At 40.6% G+C, this 25,517-nt stretch overlaps 1 pseudogene; it reads left to right on the forward strand.

Moving 5' to 3' along the window:
• Window positions 1–5,336: 5,336 nt before the first annotated feature.
• LOC128061307 (charged multivesicular body protein 3-like) lies at window positions 5,337–13,575 on the forward strand (annotated as a pseudogene).
• Window positions 13,576–25,517: the final 11,942 nt, after the last annotated feature.

The following is a 25,517-nucleotide window of genomic DNA, read 5'->3' on the forward strand; positions in this document are numbered from 1 at the left end:
TTAGCCTAGTGCCGGGATGTTGTAAATGTTCAGTAAGTATAAAGATCATATTCTTATTACAAAACTCTCACCTCCAAACCTTTGCATAATCTGCTCCCTCTGCTTGAACTGTCCTTACCCCTTGCTCCCTTGTTTTCTTCCTGCTTAAATTGACTTCTATTCAGGGGATTTTGCTGGACATCACCGGTTTGGACCTGATACCCCTTTTTGCTCCTATGGTACCCTTTAATCACCTTCCTTCACCCTGTATTTTAAGCATAATAAGCTGTGAGTAACTCTAGGGCAGGGCCAATGTCTTTATCATCTAAAATTATTCCAGGTCGCGTTTGATGAATGAATGAATAAATAAATGAATGAGTTCATCTCATGCTTTGTCTGGGAGTTCCAATTAAACATCCCTCAGAGTATTGCCAAATTCAGTCCCTTTAAGACAGCCTTAAACATCCCAAATGGATGTCTATGACTTAACACCAGGACCAGGCTTACAATCAGCCAAACAGACACTGCATCTTTGACAAGTTGGATGCCTACTGGAGAAACTTGAATGCTTTGCATCTATTTACTTTTACCACATGCCATAAAAATTAAAAATACATTGTGCCACAAGTGCAGTGTTTAGTATCTCACTTTAATTACATTCAAGTGTGTTGCTAAATAGTCTTGAGAAAACCTTAATGACCAGCTGTTCTACCCTTTTCCCATATGTCAGAAATGGTTTCTGAAATCACATTCTGGGACAGTAAGGTTGTATAATTAGACAGTGTATAGTTAACACTTCTAGATTTTCCGCTTAAACTGTGGACCCTTTTACACTAACATATTGTGCGATTCTGCCGGTTTGGCGCAATACAATTAAATGACATGCCAAACAGCAACGGAGATATGCAAACTCTATCAGACTTGTTATCACCGCATCATTATTTCCTCATATCTTTTTCATCGTCGGGATGGCATGCTTTTGTGTGTGTGTGTGTGTGCTATGCAATATTCAGCATGTTTGGCTGACAAATAAACTTAGTAAAGGGGGCTGTAAATTTTTAATATTCCCTTCATAATGCCATTTATCTCACTAGAATTAGATGTGAGAGTAGCTTTTGCATCCTTTCGAACAAAGAGCTATCACTCAGATACAGAGCAACCATTTAAAGAAACAAAACTAAAATTCCAAGGTGGTAATAGAAGCCAGCATTATACTCTGCTTTTGGTAGGGAAGTGGGGATTTTCACCTACCCCCCAACTGAGTTTAGGAGGTAAAAAAAAGTTGAATTTAGACAGTAGGTTGTTGTGAAAATAAGTCATTAGTTACTTTCAGTTGCTTGACTCTCAGTTTAATGAGTTGTTTTGGAACCATAATAGCTCATTTGATTAAATTTGTTTAATTGTTTGGTTTTTGAGTATAGACATGAGGCTGAAATAGAAATATAAAATGAGGAAATGGGAAATTCTATCAACTATTAATATTCTTTGGCTCTCCCTTTCCTTCTCCCTCAAAAGAAAATCTCCTTGACATTGTCCCAAATCTCAAGAAAAAAACAGAACTCTGATTTCTGATTGAGAGTTGCCCAGATAAATATAGTAAGACCAAGTCACAGCTGAAGCTTTCCCGAGTCCTAAAGCAGCAAATTCATTTTTGAAAAAGGCTGAGAGAGCTTCACCATTCTAAGAAAGATTTACACCATTTTTTTTCTTCTAAGCTTGAATTTCCAATGACTTATTTAGATGTAAGCACTGACAGCTGTAATCATGCTTTAAATCTTGCTTTGTATCCTTAGTTATAATGTTGTTCAATTAATATTCAGAATAATGGAAGTGATGTGCCGTTTTGAAAAAGACTTGAATACAGTCCAATGCTTTGGGAAACTGACTCTCGAGAGGATTAATCAGCATTTAAAACTTGCATTAATAAAAATCTGATCTTCCGCCATGCGGCATGCATAATACTTTTCATTTTAAACATTTTAGTTTAATAATGTGGCATCCTTTGTCCTGATTTTAAAAATGATTTTAAAATTGAGCTCCTTCAGATCAATTTTGTCTTGACCCTTGTACATAATTGGACACTTGCAATTTAAAAATACAAGGATGCTCTTTTGCGTGGTGTGCTAAACTGTGTTTCCATTATTAAAGATAAGGGCAATAGTGGACTACGAGTTAGTACTTAACATTTCAGATTTTTCCCCTCCATTTATATGGAAAGAGTTTTCAATCTTTCTTCAGAGTTAAATTATCCAAACCCAGTCCTTGAGAGAAAAAGAGCTAAAAACTACATTTTAATAACAAAAAATGATCAGTGGGAATAGGATCTTTTGCTGTCAATGGTATATATCAAACAATCGATGATTAGCGGTCTCTTTTTGTTTTTAAATCAGCATAAGTAACCCTGAGTTATTTACGTGTAAACAAAGATTCAGGTTCTAAAGCTAAAATAAAATGACACGATGGAAAATGAACTGGGAGATGGTGGATGCAGGGCTCTGTTTGGCTTATAGGTAAATGGGAATGAAATCAATTTTAGTAACAGGGAAGAAAGATGATTTTGAGAGCAGAATAGAAAAAAAAAATTGCTGTTTTATCCTAGTAAAGTGATCGGATGCTTTATGACCAGAAGTGAAGTCAAGTTAGCACGTGCTCTGTGGGTTTTCTCTCTCCTGAGACCGGAGGCTTGCTTACCGGCCCAGGACCCACTGCTTTTCCTCTGCTGAGACCACGTTACACACTACTGACCATGGTGCTAAATGTGACCTGGAAGGATCTTTTCTTCCCTTTGCAGGATTTTAGGAAAATATGTTGGTTTCCATGATAAAGCAGTGGGCACCTCTGGGCAAATTCATATTGCGGCTGGGCCATATTAGGATTTTGTAGCAGGTGCAGCAAATGGTCAATGAATGCTCATTGGAAGACTCTCTTTAAAAGCCCCAGTTAAGTGCCTGCCTGCCTGCTGTGGTTGCACGGGTTTCTGCTCAGAACTTTACTCACCTGATCTTCCTTCCCAGCAGAGGTTTCTCTGCTTTGGCAGCTTCTTTGAGTCCCATGACTGCTCTGAGATGAGAGTGAGGGGGTGTACAGAGAGTGATGGAGACCCTCAGAAAAGTGGGGGGCAGCTGCCCTGCTGAAGGAGCTGAAGGTTCCACATGTGGGGGGAAATGGGTGTCAGGGCCCTTGGCTTCTGAGTCCAGGGGCTGAACACAGGCAGGGCAAATAGTCAAAAGAACAAGAGCATTTCTTTAAGACTCCACTGAAGACTTGGAGAAGGCAATGGCATCCCACTCCAGTACTCTTGCCTGGAAAATCTCATGGACAGAGGAGCCTGGTGGGCTTCCGTCTATGGGGTCGCACAGAGTTGGACACGACTGAAACAATTTAACAGCAGCAGCAGCCACTGAAGACTTCCTGGTAGTTCAGTGGATAAGACTCTGCACTTCCCCTGCCGGGGTCCTGGGTTCAATTCCTGCTCAGGGAACTAAGATCCCACATGCTGTGTGGCACAGCAAAGGAAAAAAAAAAGATACCAGTGAAGTGCTTGCATCATACCAACAGCAAAGGGCATGTTATATTAATGAGGGTATTAAAAACATAAAGCTTGAAAAACACTGAAGCCTGTGCCTGACAGAAGCGTTGGTAGCAAAAGCGTTTTCATCTGCAAACTGACTACATTTGTGGAGGTGGTTGGGTCTGGGTTTGAAAGGAGAGAAAACAGGGACCACAGCCTCTGTCCTTCTCATAGGGAAGAGTCTTGTGTTTGAAAATTCTCTTTCTTGGCGTACTGAAAAGGTTTTTGCCAGTTGGTTTACTTGTTTTCCTTGCTTTGTAACATTTTTCTCCACCTGTGGCTGCTGGAGAGGTAGGCAACAGAGCTGGGCCCTGGGCCCAAGTGGGTACCCTGCCCTCTACTGAGGGGAGGGTGGGGGCCTGCTCCCCGAATGCAATTCCCCAGCCTCCTGGCATTTGGGAAATTTGTTTAACCTCCTGGGGAAAGATTCCACCACCCCTGTTTTGGGGGCAAATTACGAACATTTTGACAGCCTCAAGGCCTACTCTGTTTAGCCCAGTATATCCTTTCTAAAACTCAAATAAGATTAGGTCAGTGCCTTGCTTTAAAATGTAAACAAACGATTTCCCCATGCCTATTAAAAGAAATCCCAAGCCTTTCACATTACCAACTCTGCCTTCACTCTCTGACCCCAGACCAGCCCCCGGGCTATATCTTCTCCTTTTCTTCCACTATTTTCAGACATCTTGGTCTCATGCCAGAGTAGCCTTGACATCACTCCTTGAACAGAAGTGCTTTTCCTCTCCCTGTTTCCTTGCTCCAAGAACATCCCCTCCTTTGCCCTTTGCCTGCATGGAGAGCTCCTACTCATCTTTCAGTGCCCAACTCATATGCCCTCCCCTCTGGGGCTTCCCCTGAACTCCCTGGTGCTTTCTCCTCCATCCTCCACCCTGTCCCCCTCAAGAAGAGTGGGGATCATCCCTCCTCTAGCTGTGGCTCCTTGGCTATCACAACTATCACTCCATCTACAGGTGTTTTTTGTTATTTCTCCCACTGAATTGTGTGTTATGCAAGAGTTAGAACATTAACTCCAAAGTCGTTGGGACTTCCCGGGTGGCTCAGTGGTGAAGAATCTGCCTGCTAGTGCAGAGAAGCAGGAGATGCAGGTTTGACCCCTGGGCCAGGAATATTCCTGGAGGAGGGCATGGCAACATGATACAGAGATTAAACAAAGCAATGAAAGTGAAAGTTTCTCAGCTGTGTCAGACCCTTCACGACCCCATGGACTGTAGCCCGCCAAGCTCCTCTGTCCGTGAGATTCTTCAGACAAGAATACTAGAGTGGGTTGCCATTCCTTTCTCCAGGGGATCTTCCAGACCCAGGGATCGAACCTGGGTGTCCTGCATTGCAGGCAGATTCTTTACCATCTGAGTCAACAGATAAATCCCATGGGTAGAGGAGCCGGGCAGGCTATAGTCTATGAGGTGCAAAAGAGTCAGACATGATATTAACGACTAAACGACAACAATACTTTTGTTAAGTGAATAAGTGAATGGGCAAGTTCAAGAGTCTTAGATTGCAGATGTAACTAGAGTCCTCTGAAAATCACAGTGCATGACAAGTGCCTTTTCAGGCCCCAGACATTTGCCCTATACTTTCTAGTAAGATTTCTTTCTTCTAACTTCAAACTTACCTATAAAAATATAAATGCTATTGATTCTCTGTGGATCTGAAAATTTTTTTAAATTTCCAAGGGTGTCAAATGAAGCGTACCTTGGTCTGCATAAACACGGTCATCTTCTCGCTGCTTGGGACTTGCAGGGGGAAAAAAAACTCATCATGAGAAATGGTGCAGATGGTATATTTGGCATCACCAGCCCGCGTCGATCAGAGATGCATTTATTTACATGACTTTGTTTGCATTGTGACCATTTATCTGGGTCCTTGCTCACATTTAACCTTTTGGAGGATCGGCAGGGACTGAGCCGTTTTGCCCTTGGGATCAGATGAAGCGAGCCCCCTGTAAGGGCTGATGTTTGCCTTTCTTCCTACCTGCAAAGCATGCATTTCTTACAGTCTCAGAAAACATTTGGTTATGTTATCTCGTGGGTCCAGGAGGAGTGTGGCGTGTGCCAAATTTAAGAGCCATTGCCAAACGCCATGGTTCGCATTATGTAGACAGCGTGCCAGTGGAACTGGCGCTTCTCGTTGTAGATTGGAGCTCTTGCCTCAGAGGCAAAGGATCCCCATTAGTCGTTTCCAACTGGGATCATGCCCTTTGCCTTCACTTTTGAGATATCTTTGTGTGAGTGTTCAAACCATGGCTTACAGGCACAGCTGATAGACCACTGTGACTGAGCTCTTCCAGGCTGGGATGGTGAGCCCCCTAAAGGGCACCAAAATGGTCTCAGCCCCCAAGGGTGACTTGGAGATGCTGAGAAACAGCATGGTGCCTTGGAAAGGGTCTTAGAAAGCTGGGTTCTGGGTCTGTAAAATGCGGACAATTTACTTACTTTTTCTGAGCTTTGGTTTCCTCATCTTTCAATAGGAATAGTCAGAGTTATTGTCATAACAATTGACCTAATTCATACAAAGCATTTGGTGTAGTAACAGACACCAAGTCAGCCCTCAATAAAAGTTTTTATTATTAATATTGTCATGATTATTGATATGTCTTGCTTGGTGGCTGTGAAGATTAAATAACTGATTTTGAAGGGCTCTGTGAATTTGCAGAGCTCAGCAGATGTGAGGAATGCTTGCTTCAGCAGGGGGGAAGGGTAATTGCTTATAAAGGCTCTGTCAAAACATGTTTCAACATGTTTCTCCGGCCAAGAGTCCCCAATATTTTTTAAATAAGAAGCTACTGAGTCAGACAGAGAAAGACAAACACTGTACGACATCATTTATATGTGGAATCTAAAAAAGAAACTAGTGAATAAAACGGAAAGAAGCAGACTCACAGTTAATAGAAAATAAACTAGTGGTTCCCAGAGGGAGAAGGAAGAAGGAGGGGTAACTTAAGGGGAGGGATAAAAGGGTTGTTATGGGATTATATGAAATCTTTTTTTTTCATTTAAAAACACTTTTTTATTATATGTTTCAGGTTTTCAGCATTAAAATTTAACATCTGTATGTACTACAAAGTGATTATCACCTGAAGTCCAGCTACCAAACCATTTTAACCTTCATGTTAAAGAAAAGGAACTCTCCTAAAGTGCTTTGAAGCACAAGAAAAGTTATTTTCAACCTACTGAGTAGCAGAAGGAGTAGTGGTCGATGATACAACTTGCTAATTCTTTTTCATAATTAATTTCTGCCAATGGGTAATGAAGGTAGAAATGGATATTTGTTGTGAGTTTCTGTCTGTTTTCACTTTATAGTATTGGGGAAGGGTCCTATAGACAGAATTGTTGAAAGTCTTATGTTGAAACCCTAATCCCCCAATGTAACTATATTTGGAATAAGAAAGCAATTAAAATGAAGTAAAATCATAAGGGTGGATGGAGCCCTGATCCATCCAAGGGGATTAGCGTCCTAATAAGACCATACGAGAGAGCCCATGCCCTTTCTTTCTTCTCCGTGTGAGAACATGGCATGAGGCAGACATCTACTAGCCCGGAGAGAGCTCAGCAGAAACCAGCACCTTGACCTTGGACTGCCCAGCCTCCAACGTCTGAGAATATAAACTCCTGTTTTTAAGCCACACAGGGCATGGTATTTTGTTATGGCAGCCCCCGCAGACTACGATACGGGCAGGGGCGCTGAGGATAAGGCGCCTTCAACATCTACCTGCTCAGTCTCCTGTAAAACGTGCTCAGGTAAGTCTGTCAAGTCAGAGACTCTTTGTAAAACGTTGTCTCTCTGTATGGTACTGAGACGTTATCCCCCAATGATGCATCTGAGTCCCAGGGTTTGTGTTTGGGGAACCAACATTCATCTTGAAAAGTCTGTAACATTTTTGAGGATGAAAAGTTTGGTATGAAAAGTAGCACTTTGAAAGCAGAGGGTGAATAAAAATGAGAGGAAGAAAGCAAAGAATGAGGGGGAAAACAGGCTTATATTTGCCTATACAGAACAGAACACTTAGACCAACTGTAGTACTAAATGTTTCCTTTAAAAAAATAAAAAGTCTCCTAAAACTAACTCTAAATGGAGTCATATAAGCCCAAATACTAGAATCAGGGGAATTTTCCAGTGAGGGAGAACGTTTTGGTATATTAGTAGTTTAGTTTTCTTGTAAGGAAATAAAAAGGAAATTAATTCAGTGATTTGTTCAGAATAGTTACAAAAATGCACAGTCTCAGAGATCAGTGGGGAATACAGTTCCTGCTGGAGGCAGCAATTGTCTGGTCTCCTAGAGGAGATAAGTTATTTTATTTGTGTTGAGGTGGAGGAGAGGAAGGGGCAGTTTTTTGGTTTCTTTTCCCTTGTCCTGGAAAAGGTGCAGACTTTCATGGAATATATCTCATCCTTTCTTGCCTTATTCTTTCTCTTTTCTTTTATCCTTGTTCATATTTGCTTGAATTTTACCACTTTTATCATGATATAACTGACATATTGTATAAGTTAAGGTGTACATGTGATGGTTTGATATCGGTATATTTCAGAATGATTATAATAATAAAGTTGATTAATACATCCATCGCCTCACAGTTACCTTTTATGCACGTGTGTGTGTGTGTGTAGAACTTTAAAGATTTATTCTTTGCAACTTTCATGTATATAACAATAATATATATAACTTTCATGTATATAACAATACTGTTAACTATTGTCACCCTCCTGTACATTAGATCCCCAGAAATCATTCATTTCAAAACTGGAAGTTTGTACCGTTTGACCACCTTCATCCGTTCCAGTCCACCCCCCTCAACCCCTGGGCAACCGCCAAACTACTCTGTTTCCGTGAGTTTGCTTTTTAGATTCCACATATAAGTGAGATCATCTATTAATAGTATTATCTTGTCTGACTTATTTCACTCAACATAATACCCTCAAGGTTCACATCCATGCTGTCACAAATGTCAAGATTTCCTTTCTGTTATGGCTGAATAATATTCCTGTATGTGTATGTCTCTATATCTGTCTATCTATCTGTATCACATTTTTAAAATTCATTCATCCATTTACAAACAACTTGGGTTGCTTCCATACCTTGGCTTTTGTGAATAACACTGCTTTGAACATGGAATGCAGGTATCTATTCAAGATAGTTATTTCATTTCCTTTGGATATATACCTGAAATTGAAGTTGCTGGATCATATGACAGTTTTATTTCTAATTTTCTGAGGAAAATTTGTACTCTTTTCCATAGTGACTGCACTAGTTTACACTCCTAGCAACAGTGTACAAGGATTCCCTTTCCCCCATATCCTTGCGAGCCTTATATCTTGTATTTTTGATGATAGCCATTCTAACAGGTATGAGGTAATATCTCATTGTGGATTTTATTTGCATTTCCCTGATGATTAGTGATGTCGTGTACCTTTTAATGTGCCAGTTGGCCATTTGTATGGCTTCTTTGGGAAAATCTATATTCAGGTCTTTTGCCTACATTTAATTGGGTTATTTGGGGGTTTTGCTTTGGTTTGGGGTTGGGTTTTTTTTTTTGCTGTTAAGTTTTATGAGCTTCTACTATACTTTGGATATTAACCCCTTATCAGGTATATAGTTTGCAAATATTTCTCCCATTCTGTAGGCTACCTTTTCATCTTACTAATTCTTTTGCTGTGCAGAGGCTTTTTAGTTTGATATAATCCTACTTGTTTATTTTTGCTTTTGTTGCTTGTACTTTAAGTATCAAATCCAAACAAACACACAAACAAAAAACATTATTGTCAAAACCAGTGTCAAGGAGCTTACCCCCATGGTTTCATCTAGGACTTTTGTAGTTTCTGGTATTACAGTGAAGTCATAATCCATTTCAAGTTAATTTTTGTGAGTAGTGTAAGATACGGGTCCAGTTTCATTATTGAAGAGACTATCTTATCCTCTGAATATTCTTGGTTCCCATAACAAATACTGGTTGACCACATACGAATGGTGCATTTGGGGGTTCTCAATTCTGTTCCATTGGTCTACTGTTTTTATGCCAGTACCATACTATTTTGATTACTGTAACCTTGTAAAATAGTTTGAAATCAGTAAATGTAAAGCATCCAGCTTTTGTTCTTCTTTCTCAAGGTTGCTTTGGTTATTCAGAGTCTCTCATGTGGTTCCAAATTACAAGGTTTTTTCCCCCTATTTTTCAAAAGACAGATTTCAGGGTTTTTTATTTCTATTTTTGAAAAATTTCCTGTTTTTTTTTAGTTCTATTTTTTAAAAGACATAAAAATCTTGGTACAGATTACATTCCATCTGTAGATTGCTTTCAGTAGTATAAACATTTTATCAGTACTAATTCTTTCAAGTCCAAGAACATGAACTATCTTTTTATTTATTTTTGTTTTCAACTTCTTACATCAATGTTTTATACTTTTCAGTGTACAGATCTTTCACCTTCAGTTCAGTTCAGTTCAGTCGCTCAGTCATGTCTGACTCCTTGCGACCCCATGAATCGCAGCACGCCAGGCCCCCCTGTCCATCACCAACTCCCGGAGTTCACTCAAACTCACGTCCATTGAGTCAGTGATGCCATCCAGCCATCTCATCCTCTGTCGTCCCCTTCTCCTCCTGCCCCCAATCCCTCCAGCATCAGAGTCTTTTCCAATGAGTCAACTCTTCGCATGAGGTGGCCAAAGTATGGTTAAATTTACTCCTAAGTATTTTTATCCTTTTTGATTCTATTATAGATGGGATTGTTTTCTTTCTTTTTCACGTAGTTTGTTGTTAATATATAGAAATGTAACTAATTTTTGCATGTTGATTTTGTTGGCTAAGAAAGGAAATTAGAGTTGCTAACAGGCAAGCTTGAAACATTCAAGGAGAAACAGAAAAACCAAGACTATTTGTGAAACATGCTGCTAAGAAGGCTCAGAGGGCTATCTGTGTAGTTCTGGCCGTGGAGGTGAGGAGGTCAAGGAAGGTTGTGAGCAAGTTTTATGCATCCCAGGCTCACATGAACTCTGTACTCATTGGGATGAAGAAAAAGTTAGCAGTCTTACAAGTGACTGGTTCTTACAGAAGAGCACAGAAGTGATGAAGGCTATTCAGATTCTTGTTCAGTTCAGTTCAGTTCAGTCGCTCAGTCGTGTCCGACTCTTTGTGACCCCATGAATCGCAGCACGCCAGGCCTCCCTGTCTATCACCAACTCCTGGAGTTCACCCAGACTCACGTCCATCAAGTCGGTGATGCCATCCAGCCATCTCGTCCTCTGTCGTCCCCTTCTCCTCCTGCCCCCAATCCCTCCCAGCATCAGAGTCTTTTCCAGTGAGTCAACTCTTCGCATGAGGTGGCCAAAGTACTGGAGCTTCAGCATTAGCATCATTCCTTCCAAAGAAATCCTAGGACTGATCTACCTCAGAATGGATTGGTTGGATCTCCTTGCAGTCCAAGGGACTCTCAAGAGTCTTCTCCAATACCACAGTTCAAAAGCATCAAATCTTCAGCACTCTGCCTTCTTCACAGTCCAACTCTCACATCCATACATGACCACAGGAAAAACCATTGCCTTGACTAGACGGACCTTAGTCGGCAAAGTAATGTCTCTACTTTTGAATATACTATCTAGGTTGGTCATAACTTTTCTGCAAGGAGTAAGCATCTTTTAATTTCATGGCTGCAATCACCATCTGAAGTGATTTTGGAGCCCCCAAAAATAAAGTCTGACATTGTTTCCACTGTTTCCCATCTATTTCCCATGAAGTGATGGGACCGGATGCCATGATATTCGTTTTCTGAATGTTGAGCTTTAAGCCAACTTTTTCACTCTCCTCTTTCACTTTCATCAAGAGGCTTTTTAGTTCCTCTTCACTTTCTGCCATAAGAGTGGTGTCATCTGCCTATCTGAGGTTATTGATATTTCTCCCGGCAATCTTGATTCCAGCTTGTGTTTCTTCCAGTCCAGCGTTTCTCATGATGTACTCTGCATAGAAGTTAAATAAGCAGGGTAACAAAATACAGCCTTGACGTACTCCTTTTCCTATTTGGAACCAGTCTGTTGTTCTATGTCCAGTTCTAACTGTTGCTTCCTGGCCTGCATACAGATTTCTCAAGAGGCAGGTCAGGTGGTCTGGTATTCCCATCTATTTCAGAATTTTCCACAGTCTGTTGTGATCCACACAGTCAAAGGCTTTGGCATAGTCAATAAAGCAGAAATAGATGTTTCTCTGGAACTCTCTTGCTTTTTCCATGATCCAGTGGATGTTGGCAATTTGATCTCTGGTTCCTCTGCCTTTTCTAAAACCAGCTTGACCATCAGGGAGTTCACAGTTCACATGTTTCTGAAGCCTGGCTTGGAGAATTTTGAGCATTACTTTACTAGCATGTGAGATGAGTGCAATTGTGTGGTAGTTTGAGCATTCTTTGGCATTGCCTTTCTTTGGGATTGGAATGAAAACTGACCTTTTCCAGTCCTGTGGCCACTGCTGAGTTTTCCAAACTTGCTAGCATATTGAGTGCAGCACTTTCACAGCATCATCTTTCAGGATTTGAAAGAGCTCAACTGGAATTCCATCACCTCCACTAGCTTTGTTCGTAGTGATGCTTTCTAAGGCCCACTTGACTTCACATTCCAGGATGTCTGGCTCTACATGAGTGATCACACCATCATGATTATCTGGGTCATGAAGATCTTTTTTGTACAGTTCTTCTGTGTATTCTTGCCACCTCTTCTTAATATCTTCTGCTTCAGTTAGGTCCATACCATTTCTGTCCTTTATCGAGCCCATCTTTGCATGAAATGGTCCCTTGGTATCTCTAATTTCCTTGAAGAGATCTCTAGTCTTACCCATTCTGTTCTTTTCCTCTATTTCTTTACATTGATCACTGAAGAAGGCTTTCTCATCTCTTTTTGCTATTCTTTGGAACTCTGCATTCAGATGCTTATATCTTTCCTTTTCTCCTTTGCTTTTCGCCTCTCTTCTTTTCACAGCTATTTGTAAGGCCTCCGCAGACAGCCATTTTGCTTTTTTGCATTTCTTTTCCGTGGGGATGGTCTTGATCCATGTCTCCTGTACAATGTCATGAACCTCATTCCATAGTTCATCAGGCACTCTATCTATCAGATCTAGGCCCTTAAATCTATTTCTCACTTCCACTGTATAATCATAAGGGATTTGATTTAGGTCATACCTGAATGGTCTAGTGGTTTTCCTTACTTCAATTTGAGTCTGAATTTGGTAATAAGGAGTTCATTATCTGAGCCACAGTCAGCTCTTGGTCTTGTTTTTGTTGACTGTAGAGAGCTTCTCCATTTTTGGCTGCAAAGAATATAATCAATCTGATTTCTGGGTTGACCATCTGGTGATGTCCATGTGTAGAGTCTTCTCTTGTGTTGTTGGAAGAGGGGGTTTGCTATGACCAGTGCATTTTCTTGGCAAAACTCTATTAGTCTTTGCCCTGCTTCATTCCGCATTCCAAGGCCAAATTTGCCTGTTACTCCAGGTGTTTCTTGACTTCCTACTTTTGCATTCCAGTCCCCTATAATGAAAAGGACATCTTTTTTGGGTGTTAGTTCTAAAAGGTCTTGTAGGTCTTCATAAAACCGTTCAACTTCAGCTTCTTCAGATTCCATAAATCTAGTTCAAACAAATAGATTATAGAATACAGATAAAATAAATAGATGAAGAAATGCATACATTGTCCAAAGAGCTGATGAAGGCTGAGGACATGGAGGGATGTTAGAGGACACCTTTGAAAGCATGGATGATCAAGGAGAAATGGAAGAAGCAGCAGAAATGGAAATTGACAAAATTCTATTTGAAATTACAGCAGGGGCCTTGAGCAAAGCAAAATTGGTAAACGATCAATGCTGTTATGGAGCCTGAATCTCCAGAAATGATAGCCACCTCAGAAGATAAAGAATGAGAAGAGGCCCTGGAGGCCATGCCTCCCAGTTGGTTGTGCTTAGCAGCTAGGGGCCACCCTGTTGGACCTCAAGCTTTTCTCATGGCCCACCTGCTGGGCGTACATACACTCCTCTGATGCAGCTACCGTTTTATGTATCTCTTGCATTATACCTCTGTTGATGAGGCATTGCATTCTGGAGAAGATGCTCTGCTACTATCACTTCACTCTCTGCAGAAATCTTGTGATCTCAACTGGACTCTTCTTATGAGAAATGGTGTGATAAATGCATCATTTTTAGGAAAACAAATAGAAGTATCTTTTTAGAGGACAAGAAAAGAAATCTGTCTTCTCATAAAGCACTTTTGAGAATAGAACTCATTGCCTGAATGTTAAGGACTCTATTTTTTTGTATGTGAAACACTGTGTGCTGCTGCTGCTGCTAAGTTGCTTCAGTCAGGTCTGACTCTGTGCAACCCCACAGACAGCAGCCCACTAGGCTCCTCCATCCCTGGGATTTTCCAGTCAAGAATACTGGAGTGGGTTGCCATTTCCTTCTCTAATGCATGCATGCATGCTAAGTTGCTTCAGCCATGTCTGACTCTGTGAGACCCTATGGACAGCAGCCCGCCAGGCTCTTTCATCCACAGGATTCTCTAGGCAAAAATACAGGAGTGGGTTGCCATTTAAAACACTGTATAAATAGACTTAAATAAATTTTTGCTCTAACACTAGGAAAAAAAATTTAGAGTTTTCTATGTACAATCTCCTCATTCATTATTGGTCTGTTTAGATTTTCTGTTTATCCATTGTTTGGTCTCAGTAGGTTGTATGTGTCTGGCAATTTATTTATTTCTTCCAGGTTTTAAAAAGATAAATAAATGTTGGTTTACAAGACAGAGAAAGGGGAGAAGATATCAGAAGCATTGCAGGTAAGGATAAAAAGTTAAGCAAAGGTGTGGATCATGGTGGCATGGAATAGCATGGTAAATGACAGAGATAAGAGGTGTGTAAAGTTTCCTGTGCTGCTGCTGCTGCTGCTGCTGAGTCGCTTCAGTCGTGTCTGACTCTGTGCAACCCCATAGACAGCAGCCCACCAGGCTCCCCCGTCCCTGGGATTCTCCAGGCAAGAACACTGGAGTGGGTTGCCATTTCCTTCTTCAATGCATGAAAGTGAAGTGAAAGTGAAGTTGCTGAGTCATGTCCGACTCCTTGCGACCCGATGGACTGCAGCCTACCAGGCTCCTCCGTCCATGGGATTTTCCAGGCAAGAGTACTGGAGTGGGGTGCCATTGCCTTCTCCAAAAGTTTCCTGTGAGGAGGATACACAAGTGTGGACATAAGTTTGGTGAGAGAACAGTCTAGAGAAGAGAATGGATATACCAGTTAAGAGGTTTGAACTTTATCTCAAGGGCAATGGACGTTTGTTAGAGGGTTTTAAGCACAAAAGAGGTTTAAATAGAACTACTTTTTGTGTTGTTGTTAAGGAAGATCTCAGTTGATGATTGTGTTCGGGAATTTTTGACGCGATCAATATCAGAGTAGGCGGTGTTTCAAGGAGAGGAAAACAGTGGGAAGAATGTGGGACAGCTAGAGATCAGAAGGAGCGTGGTTCACAGAAAACTGCTTCGAGCAGAGCGGCCACACCAGGAGTTCCAAAGAGAAACGATTAGGGTCAAGCTGCAGCAGGGGGCACAGAGAGGGGAAGAGACACAGAGAACTTGAAAAGACAGAGTGCCCGCGCTGGCTGGATATGTGGGTGAGTGCGGGGGGTCCGTGACTCCCAGTTCAGCCGGGGTGACTGGAGGGTGCTTATACCACTCCTGACGATAAAAGAGCTGGCACACGAAGCAGATTTTGTCAGGGGAATTTGATCAGAGCAATTTGGTACAGGTTGTTTGGAGATGCTTGTGGAACACTAGGCTGAGATGGTTCAGCAGGCAAAATGCAATTTAGAAATGAGGTTTGATATAGAAATGGCAACGCTCTCCTCAATAGCACAGAGACCAGAAGTCAGGGAGTAAAAGCTATTACCTGGGGAAAATCTCACTCAATGTATGGTGAAATAAAAGCAGTACTAAAAAATAAAAATCCTGGGATAGAGGGAGGGTGTCAGTACTTACAAATCAGTCAGGAGAAAAGAGTCAGAGAAAAAACTGCTAGAATTCTACGTGTTTGACTGGAGACTTAAAGGAATGAAAAGTCAACAGAGAGAGGGAGACGTGAGAAGTCCAGCAGAGGTGAATACTGGATGTGAAGAGTGGATGGAATACTGTATGGAACTGGACGAAGAATAGTTGGAGGGGTTGAGCTCAGACTGAAGGACAGCCTGTGAATCCCAGGAAACTGGAGGAAAAGGAGCAAATCGTGGAGGGGATAGGGAAGACTCCAGAATGAATTATAGACTCAAGGCTAAGAATTCCCACCTGTTAACCTTGGTTTTCTCAGTAGAGATAAATTGATTTGCTGAAAGAGGAAGGTTGATGGTGGCAAAGAAATAAGAAAATGGGTAAAGGGGAAGAATAGCAACTTTGGGAATTGGGAGAGGACTTGACCGTATATAAGACTAACAGAGAAATGGAGGGATTTAAAAGAGTCCTGTGTCGCTCCTAATTTCCTGAGGCAAAACATGTTTCTAACTGTCAGAAAAAGAATAAAAATTTCCAACATACATGAAATCAGCTAAATAAATTGTGAAACAGTGATTATATTTTATTTTAATGAAGTATGAATGCTTACTGAGTTTTTAATATCAAAATAAAAAAAAATAATAAAAGCCAAGCCAACGAAGCATTGGGACTAGAATTGCTAGGGTTCAAAGGTCAAAGATGAGGGAAAGAACTTGCATAGTCCATGAATCAAAATCAATGTTATGGTATCCCTCTGACAAATAAACAGGCAAAAAATATCTCATGCCCAAAGTTAAATAGACTGCACTGCTATGCTTGCAGCAAGATAGATTTGCAAGCCACAGATTTGAGGTGACAGACATTTAAACAGTCATGGGAGGGTTTAGCAGCTCAGCCCATAAGAGCAGTGTCAGATGGTAGATGGCCAATCTGACCCAAAGCAGAGGAGTTTTGTGCCCTGTGTAGCAGAAGGACAGAGCAGAGGGCCCTTCCCTGGAGAAGCAGCTGAGCCCTAAGTGGAAGGCCAGTGTCCAACTAAGAAGAGCTTTGGATCAAAATCTCCAACTTCTTTTTCCTAGTAAAACAGACAATGTTCTGGTCAGTCTAATCAAGATGAAAAGATAGAAATTAAACATCAATCATCAATTTAATAAACTCTTTGTAATCTTGTTATAGACATGCACTACACAAACTCTGGGAGATGGCGAGGGACAGGGAGGCCTGGCGTGCTGCATTCCATGGGGTTGCGAATGTGAAGGAGGTCACTCAGCCATGTCCGACTCTTTGTGACCCCATGGACTATACGGTCCATGGAATTCTCCAGGCCAGAATACTGGAATGGGTAGACTCTCCCTTCTCCAGGGGGTCTTCCCAACCCAGGGATCGAACCCAGGTGTCCTGCATCGCAGGTGGATTCTTTACCAGCTGAGCCACAAGGGGTCATGAATAATTGGACACAACTTGGTGACTGAGTAACAACAATGATATGATTTAAGATTTCTCTCTGAAACTAGCAGCCAATACTTAACAATACTTAAAAGTAAAATAGCGACATCCCCAGTGGCTCAGCGGTGAAGAATCTGCCTGCAGTGCAGGAGATGCAGGAGACAGGGGTTTGATCCCTGGGTCAGGAAGATTCCCTGGAGGTGGGCATGGCAACCCACTCCAGTATTGTTGTTTGGAGAATCCCATGGGCAGAGGAGCCTGGTGGGCTACATAGGGTCGCAAATATCAGAAGCAACTGACCAACCATGCTTGCAAAAGTAAAATAGCAGCAGAAATATTCTTCTTAAAGGTAAGACCAAGAAGGATAACATTATAGCTATTGATTTTATGCTATTCAGAAGTTACAGCCAATGGCAAAAGGCAGAAAAGAGAAATAAGAAATACAATTATTGGAGAAGAAAGAAAAATTAGTATTTACAGACAGTATTTCTATCTAGAAAACTCATGAGAATAAATTTTAAAGTTATTTGAGCTAGTTGGAGAGTTTAAAAAGATGATCAGTAACAAAAATTAACATAGAAAAATTTACTAGATTCCAGAAATTATCAATTAAGAAAGCACAATGGAAAAAGCTCTGCCCACCAGAGTAGCAGAAGTTATAATATCCAGGAATAAATTTAATAAAAGCTCTGTTAGAACTACATGAAAAACAATTGGAAAATTTTACTGAGAGATGTTAAAAAGACTTAAATAAGTTGATGCTGCTGCTGTTTTCATGAGTAGTGAAATGAGTGAAGTCGCTCAGTTGTGTCCAACTCTTTGCGACCCCATGGACTGTAGCCTACCAGGCTCCTCTGTCCATGGGATTTTCCAGGCAATAGTCCTGGAGTGGATTGCCATTTCCTTCTCCAGGAGATCTTCCCAACCCAGGGATCGAAGCTGGGTCTCCCATATTGTAGACAGATGCTTTACCATCTGAGCCACCAGGGAAGTCACTAGAAGAGCATAAAAATATCAATAGTCCCCAATTCGATGTATTTATACACAAATCCCCAATTATGTTCCAAATCTAGTTAGAATTATGACCTTACCTACATACATGAGCTTATTCTTATATAAGTCAAGGGGCAGGGGCGTGGGGGGAAAACTGAAAAAAATGACAGGGAATTTGTACCATCAGAAAGCTATAACTTATAAATGTACGTTTGTATATTCATAGATAGAGATAGAACCAGAAATAAACTCTAGTACAATTAAGAACTTAGAATATGGTAAAGTTGACATTCAAATGGGTGAGAAAATGGTGGATTACCCACTAGATGAGACAAGATAAATGGCTGACTACTGGATTTACAGCGTCTACTAGACCAGTGTTAAGTGCCTGCTCCGTTTGCCAGGCTCCCCTTCCTCCTGAGCTGCTGTCCCTCATCTAACAGTCCAGCTCCCCGAGGCTTCCAGGCATAGCCTCCATTGCTCTTTCTGCTGCACAAAACCATAGAGGTTCTAGCAGCCACGTAAGACTTAGCTGAGTCCATGGAGCCCAGACTTCCCAGCAGCTGCCCGGAATGTCTGCATAATGCAACTCAGAAGCACAAACCTCGACCATCAAAAGAAAGGAGCCGGAGAATTGACAGATCAGGTCCTTTCTCCTCACGACCCCCCCACCCCCACCCCCCCCCCCCCCCCCCCCCACACACACACTGGACTTATAGATGGCTGTGTCAGCCTCTCTGCTGACATCCTGCATCTGGAATATGGCAGTGTTTTCCTCTGAAACTGTTGCTGTCCTGGTAACAAGGCACCACCTTTGATTTTCTTTCTTCTTTCCCCTCTTCACTTCCTCATTTTCCTTTTCTCACTCTTGATGCCCTGGGATCCCTCTCCCCGCAAACCTCGAATATGTAAGCTTTTCCTCAGGCTCTGCTTGGCAAGGAACCGGGACTCAGACACATTCCTTCTTCACATGTCATCCTAAAATACATCCTAGATGGATCAGAGCACGACAACATAAAAATAGTGCATAAAAGATGAAACAGAAAACTTTAGTGTATCTGCCTATAAAGATGTAAGTTATGGAGGTATGGAAAATCTTTCTAATCTAAGAATATGATAGATTTGACTTTATAGAGTCTTAAACCTTTGCAGAAGTATTGCAAACAAACAAACAAGAAAATATTAATGCCTTAAGCAGAAATAGGTTAACATGTATTAATAGATTGGTATAGGTTAAAATGTAAAAAACACTTAATAACTACATTTTGAAAATCTTATCAGGAAAAAATAGACTAAGAATTTGAACAAGTAATCCACAAAGAAACAGAAAGGATTGAAAAGCATATTAAAAAAATTCAGGCTTACTAAAATCAAGGAAATACAGATGAAAACAACAATAATTTATTATTTTCCTCTAACAGATTTGCTAAGATTAAAACCAAAGGCAGTGGCCCAAATCGGGGAGGGTGCAATCATGCTTTCACAAACTACTGGGAGGTCTGTAATTTGGTACATTCTTTTTGGAAATACATATCAAAAGCTTTAAATTTGTTCTTATCCTTTAAACTAATAAATCCACATATAAAAGTTTATCTTAAGGAAATGATCAGAGGTCCAAGACTTATGTTGAAAGACATTTAGAGCAATATGACTTTTTATTGTTGTCGTAAATAGCTGGAAACAAGACAAATACCAAAAAAAGGGACTGGATAAATAGATTTTTGAGTGTTAATAAGATGGAATTCTCTTCACTTATTTCATATTTTCATATATGAAAAGTTTGTGGGAAAATGCCCTCCACATACACTGAAATATGAAAAACTGCTTATAAAATAATGTAAAATAAAGATTTAAGTATTTAGAAAAACCCAAAGAATTTACACAGCAACATCTTCTCCAAGACAAAGCAAAACTAAACTCAACAGGATCTTTGGAATGTTTAGAAGCACAACCATTAAAAAAAATAATGAATGAATCACTAAGTGTGTTTTTTCTAGAATAATTTTTGCTAATTTCTTAATCATAAAATATTATTTTAAAATTATTTTGAGCCATAGACCTAAATGTAAAACATGAAACTATAAAAATTCTAGAATAAAACATAAGATAAAATCTATAGGAACTTGAGACAAGAGAAGATTTCTTAGGACATAAAAATCTCAAACCACTTTACAATTTTAGAATAAAAAATTACAACTGGACTTTATTAAAATTTTGCTCTTCAAAATATACTTTTAAGAAATAAAGAAAGCAAGCCACAATGAAAGAAAATATTTTCAATGCATATTTCTCACAAAAAGTTTATCTACAATAGATGAAGAATCCTTATACCTCAGTAAGAAGATAACCCACTTTTGAAAATAGGCAAAATATTTAAACATACAGTTTAAAGAAGAAGATATACAAATGGCCTAAGCAGTGAAAATAAGATCAAAACCATCAGTTATCGTGGAAATGCAAATTAAACCACATACCCACTAGAATGGGGCTTCCCTGGTGGCTCAGTTGGTAAAGAATCTGCCTGCAATATAAGAGACCTGGGTTTGATCCCTGGGTCAGGAAGATCCCCTGGAGAAGGAAATCGCAACCCACTCCAGTATTCTTGCCTGGAGAATCCCATGAAGAGAGGAACCTGAGGAGGCTGACAGGCTACAGTCCATGGGGTCAAGAGTCAGACACGACTGAGCTATTAAACCACCACCAGCAGCAGCCATTAGAATTGTTGGCAAGTATGTGGAACAGGCAAAACTCACATGCATCGCTGTGAGAATATAAAATGATGTCACCACTTTGAAAGACTGTCCATTTGTTTAAAAGTTAAACATGTTTATACCATACCACCAGCCATTCTACTTCTAAGAAGTAATTTAAAAGAAGTATTTACCCAAAAGAAGTAAAAATATATATCCATACAAAATATTGTGTGCAATGTTCCTAGCACTTTATTTGAAATAAAGCCCCAGACTGGAAATAATCCAATATCCATCAACAGGTGAATAAATAAGCAAATAGGTGTATATTTATACAATAATGGTCAAGTGGACCTTAGGAAGCATTACTGTAAATAAAGCTAGTGAAGGTGATGGAATTCCAGCTGAGCTATTTCCAATCTTAAAAGATGATGCTGTTAAAGTGCTGCACTTGATATACCAGCAAATTTGAAAAACTCAGCAGTGGCCACAGGACTGAAAAAAGTGAGTTTTCATTCCAGTCTCAAAGAAAGGCGATGCCGAAGAATGTTCAAATTACTGTACAACTGCACTCATTTCACATGCAAGCAGTTTCATGGATACATATATTTGTCAAAACTCATAGAATTGTACACTTTAAATGAATTTAGTTAATAACATGTAAATTATAGGTCAATAAAGTTACTTAAAGATTCTTTCTGCATTCCTAGCTGACTGAGATCTACTCAATCTTGATTACTCCTTTGCTTATTACCTCTTCTCCTACTTATTATTGTATTGCTAGAATAGACTTAGGGATACAGTTACAAATGCTTCTGTGCATGTGTGTGTGTGTGAGAGAGAGAGAGGCAGAGACAGAGATGAGAAAGAAGAGACTGAAGATTCCAAAATGCTGGGGGGAGAGGGGTTGGTAAAGAGAAAGTTCCAGAGGTGTGGAATCCAGAGGACAGGTAGAGCTATGGGACTTAGCAAGTGAAGATAGGATACTGGGAAATTTGAACTGAATTCATGAGAGTCTCAAGTAGCCTTGTCCAATAACCTCAGATGTTCTACAAATGAAGAATAATATCTTCTGAGAGATGGTCCTGGATGGGCTGATAGTTGAGGAGAGTGCTTGCACTATAGAAGTCAGTAAGAAATGAATAAAACATTAAACTGAAATAGGGAAGGGTCAATGGAAGTGCAGGTAACTCCAGGACAAGGGGAAGCCTCTTCTACTCTCTGTCGGCTTTTAGACCCCATCTTCTACGATGTCCATGAGGGAGAGTGCAACGCTGACCATTGATTACCAGCCCACCTTAACTTCTCAGATCCGAACTTCACAAATATTTCTCAACTTTCTTGACTTTCAAAGTGAAGAAATTAGGAAATGGAGTTTCTTCTGCCCTGCTTATTGATAGTTCTTTGTCTGATTTTCTTAAGAATCACCATATGTGGTCTCTTTCCAGCTGATGGAGGTATGATACTCATGATGTAGGTCCATCTCCAGTAAGTAGCATGCTCGATCTTTCCTTGTAAAAGGAATGCGTTATTTTGCATATAACAAGTCTACTGACATCCTTTGCTTTCTACTGGCATGGTGAAGATGTAGTCCTAGTCCTACTAAGGACTACATTTTCACCTACTAATTGGGTTGTGAGTTTGGAACTGTAGCTAAGAAGATCCGTGCCAAGTAAATGTATTATAATGACTTTGGTCTGTATCATCAGTCTCGGATAATTGTACCACAGCTGACATGACTTCCTTCCAGAGGCAGACTGTTGGAATGAATGACATAATAATGCCGTGATTAATCTGACCTAGCCCTCATGGGAGGGTGAAGAGGTGCAGATCCACAGGCTGCTATAACTAATGTCAAATGATCCATCAACAAGGCATTTGTGGGTAAAGCATCAATCCTAAAACACACTGTTAAAAATAACGCCTGGTGGAAATACATATGTAGCCCTCTAGACCCTGATAAAGAGGGCAATTAACATTATAAGCAGGGCACACTTCTGATATTTTAATTTGGGATTTCAGAATTGAGATTGCTGATACTCATCATTGCATCATTCTTGAGAATACAGAAAGACCCCCCGCACCTTATATTTTTCAAACCTATGTTGAAACTTACATATGATATTGCTGAATGATACTTTGCAAATATTAGTAACCGATCTCTGTACGGTCAGTTGTGTACTTGATTAACCTTAGTTGCCAAGATAGCGATGAAAAGAGCACTCTTACTATTTTTTGATGTTTTATTTCTGATCATGGTTGTAGAAGAACTGAAAAAAATGGCTCAGGAGAGAATAATTAGGAGGCTAATTAATTAAGGTCTGTTTATAGTTTTGTTTTCAAGGCATTTATTGGTCTTAATTATAAGATTCTATTTTCATTGAAGATATTAGGGATGATGAAGGGATAGTGAGGCAAGCAAGTAAAGGCACACTTTGATAGCTGGAAGAGCAGGAGTATGGGGCCCTGCCAAGCTGACTGTACTCTATCCTGCTTTCAAAACTAAGAATGAGCTTGAAGATTCCAAAATACTAGGGATTAATAGGAAAAATATCCCAAGGGTCCCTAGAGGCATAGGATTAAGACACACATGGGAGAATAAGGCTTGGAAAGCTCTGTTTGGAGGGTTTTAAATGCATTACATTTATTCTCGCAGCTCTATAAGACAGTATTACTATTGCCTCTATTTTTCAGGTAAGAACACTGAGGCCCAGAGAGAAAATACGGGCATATTCACAAAGCGAGTAAATGGAGGAAGAAGAATTTTCATCTGTACAATGTGAGCTGGAACTCTCTTAGGTATGTTATGCTTCAGTTCAGCTCAGTTCAGTCGCTCAGTCATGTCTGACTCTTTGAGACCCCATGAATCGCAGCACGCCAGGCCTCCCTGTCCATCACCAACTCCCAGAGTTCACTCAGACTTGCGTCCATTGAGTCAGTGATGCCATCCAGCCATCTCATCCTCAGTCGTCCCCTTCTTCTCCTGCCCCCAATCCCTCCCAGCGCTAAAGTCTTTTCCAATGAGTCAACTCTTCTCATGAGGTGGCCAGAGTACTGGAGTTTAAGCTTTAGCATCATTCCTTCCAAAGAAATCCCAGGGTTGATCTCCTTCAGAATGGACTGGTTGGATCTCCTTGCAGTCCAAGGGACTCTCAAGAGTCTTCTCCAACACCACCCTTCAAAAGCATCAATTCTTTGGCACTCAGCCCTCTTCACAGTCCAACTCTCACATCCATACATGACCACAGGAAAAACCATAGCCTTGACTAGATGGACCTTTGTTGGCAAAGTAATGTCTCTGCTTTTGAATATACTATCTAGCTTGGTCATAACTTTTCTTCCAAGGAGTAAGCGTCTTTTAATTTTGTGGCTGCAATCACCATCTGCAGTGATTTTGGAGCCCAAAAAAAGAAAGTCTGACACTGTTTCCACTGTTTCTCCATCTATTTCCCATGGAGTGATGGGACCGGATGCAATGATCTTCGTTTTCTGAGTGTTGAGCTTTAAGCCAACTTTTTCACTCTCTTTTACTTTCATCAAGAGGCTTTTTAGTTCCTCTTCACTTTCTGCCATAAGGGTGGTGTCATCTGCATATCTGAGGTTATTGATACTTCTCCCGACAATCTTGATCCCAGCTGGTCCCATCCCTTCATGGCAAATAGATGGGGAAACAGTGGAAACAGTGGCAGACTTTATTTGGGGGGGCTCCAAAATCACTGCAGATGGTGATTGCAGCCATGAAATTTAAAAGACACTTACTCCTTGGAAGGAAAGTTATGACCAATATGATAGCATATTGAAAAGCAGGGACATTACTTTGCCGACTAAGGTCTGTCTAGTCAAGGCTATGGTATTTCCTGTGGTCATGTATGGATGTGAGAGTTGTACTGTGAAGAAAGCTGAGCGCCAAAGAATTGATGCTTTTGAACTGTGGTGTTGGAGAAGACTCTTGAGAGTCCCTTGGACTGCAAGGAGATCCAACTAGTCCATTCTAAAGGAGATCAGTCCCGGGTATTCTTTGGAAGGAATGATGCTGAAGCTGAAATTCCAGTACTTTGGCCACCTCATTCAAAAAATTGACTCACTGGAAAAGACTTGGATGCTGGGAGGGATTGGGGGCAGGAGAAGGGGACGACAGAGGATGAGATGGCTGGATGGCTTCACCAACTCGATGGATGTGAGTTTGAGTGAAGGAGTTGGTGATGGACAGGGAGGCCTGGCGTGCTGCAATTCATGGGGTCACAAAGAGTCGGACACGACTGAGCAACTGAACTGAATTGAACTGAAAGGGGAAATTAACATACATACTCTGTTCTTCCTGTTCTGTGCAGTCAGTGTGGTTGATAGAAGACTCTACTCAGCAAAAAAGTTACACAGTGTGTTTGTTGGAGATCCCGGATGGGTAAGGAGGGCAAGAAAGAGGAGACTGCTTTCATCAGTCACATAGAGTTCTTTGCTTTACCCTCACCATTTTAAAACAACCAGTTAAATCAATAAGTTTGACGTGGAAGTGGGAAGATTCAAACTTGTTAGGCAACACATGGAAAAAAAAAAATCAAATCAGTTGGCTGATAGCCTCCAATCAATGACTGCAAAATTAAGAAAGGAACTCCAACCTGTTGCTTATTTCTTGCAGACTCTAAAGTCCTAGCTATTTTATTGAAGGAGTTTTACATAAAAACATATGCGGAGGTTTGGCCCATTAATTGTTCTGTTTTAGTCAAAGAGTGTCATGAGGAGATGGTGTGGGGTGTAAAGGTGGGTAAGGTGCTCACTTGACTTCATACTTTTTGGTACATCTTGCTGGATTAACCTCCAAAAA

The sequence above is a fragment of the Budorcas taxicolor genome, chromosome 16 (assembly GCF_023091745.1).
Source record: "Budorcas taxicolor isolate Tak-1 chromosome 16, Takin1.1, whole genome shotgun sequence".
NCBI lineage: Eukaryota > Metazoa > Chordata > Mammalia > Artiodactyla > Bovidae > Budorcas > Budorcas taxicolor.